Source organism: Leptonychotes weddellii, chromosome 15 (assembly GCF_054177405.1).
Source record: "Leptonychotes weddellii isolate Sample4059 chromosome 15, ASM5417740v2, whole genome shotgun sequence".
Lineage (NCBI taxonomy): Eukaryota > Metazoa > Chordata > Mammalia > Carnivora > Phocidae > Leptonychotes > Leptonychotes weddellii.
Genome location: NC_138383.1, coordinates 16,796,879 through 16,798,207, shown reverse-complemented (window position 1 = coordinate 16,798,207; position 1,329 = coordinate 16,796,879). Strand labels below are relative to the sequence as shown.

General features: G+C 65.5%; 1 protein-coding gene across 2 annotated transcripts in view; it reads right to left on the bottom strand.

Annotated features, from left to right (window-relative positions):
* Positions 1–1,040, bottom strand: part of UBTF (upstream binding transcription factor) — a 15,368-nt gene extending 14,328 nt beyond the window's left edge. The window contains exon 1 of one of the 2 annotated variants that reach the window (XM_006738783.3): positions 664–1,040. The gene's annotated coding sequence lies outside the window, so the exon portion shown is untranslated. Of the gene's footprint in view, positions 1–204; positions 364–663 lie in introns of those variants that run through there. The other variant, XM_081804870.1, reaches the window with a different exon arrangement.
* Between the last annotated feature and the right edge of the window lie 289 nt (positions 1,041–1,329).

Sequence of the window (1,329 nt, the reverse complement as noted above, 5' to 3'; positions counted from 1 at the left end):
AAAAAAAAAAAAAAAATCCCCTTTGCTCCTTACACCCCGAAACCGCGAGGGAGCGACGGGCTTCGGCGGAGGACCCGCGCTGGGAGCCGGTTCAATCCAGCCCGGCATGGCTCCCCAGGCCTGCCCGGGCGCATGGAGATCGGCGCCGCCGCCACTCGCAGCAACCCCTCTCCCCCGAAATCCGCGGAGCCCGGGCTCACTTACCGAGCGTGTGAATGGGAGCGCGGGCCAGGGGCACCGAGGGGTGCGGCGGGCGGAAGAGCGGAGCCGCAGCTCCGCCGCAGCCGACGCCGGGGCAGCGAGTCGCCAGACAAAGCCCGAGATGGCGAAGCGGAGCGACGGCTAATGGCGAGCCCCACGCGCCGCGCTCCGCCCGCCCCGCTCCGCCCGCCCGCCCGCCTCGGCGCAGCGCAGCGCCGCTCCGAGCGCTCGCCCGTCAGAGCCGCCTCGGCGCCGCCGCCTCCCGGGCCACCCCGGCCTCGCCTGGCCCCTCCGCCTCCTCCGGGCCACTCAGCCTCACCCCCTTCCCTCCCACCGCGATGGGGGCTGCACGAAAATTAAAAAAAGAAAAAGAAAAAATGCTTTTCTTTCTTTTTTTTTGGTGGGGGGGCAGGGCGGGCGTGTTGAGACTTTTGGGGTTTTTTGCCCCCAGCTCGCACTCACCTGCGGAGCCGCCGGGAGGGCTGGGGGTGGGGGCGCGCGGGGCTGGAGCCGGCGAGCGCGGGTTGAAAGCTAGCCAAGCTCTGCAGCGCCCGACCCGGGCGTAGACGCCGCCGCCAGTCCCCGCAGAGAAATCGTCCTCCTACCCCCGCCTCCATCGCTCTGTGTTTCTCTTCCAATCAGCCGGTCGCTTGGCGGCTCCTCCATTCTCCGGCCAAGCCCGCTGCCTAGAGCGAGCTCCACTCCTCCATCTGCTAGCCCGGCTCCTTGCTCCCCTGCCGGGGCCGGCGAAACGACGTGGGGCCGGAGGGGGATTTGCGAGGGAACCTGCCTGCTTCCCGCTCCCATTGCTCCCTCCCCGCTGCCTCCTGCCTCCTGCTTCTCTCCTGCGTCTTTCCAACTCTCCCCTGTCGCCACTGGTGTGTGTCTGAGTGTGTGCGCGGTTTTTTTTTTTTTTTTTTTTTTATTGCTCTTTGCTTTTGCAACCCTGAAGCCAAAGCGAGGGGGTGGGGGATAAAGGAGGGGGGTGTTACAAAAAAAAAAAAAAAGGGCAAGAAAGAAGCTCTTAGATTTGCAACACATTGAAAAACCGGGGGAGCACCCCGCCTCGCCGGATCTCGGCTCCCCGCGCGGGCCTTCCGGGTTTTAGAGCGAGCCTCTCGTTGTTCT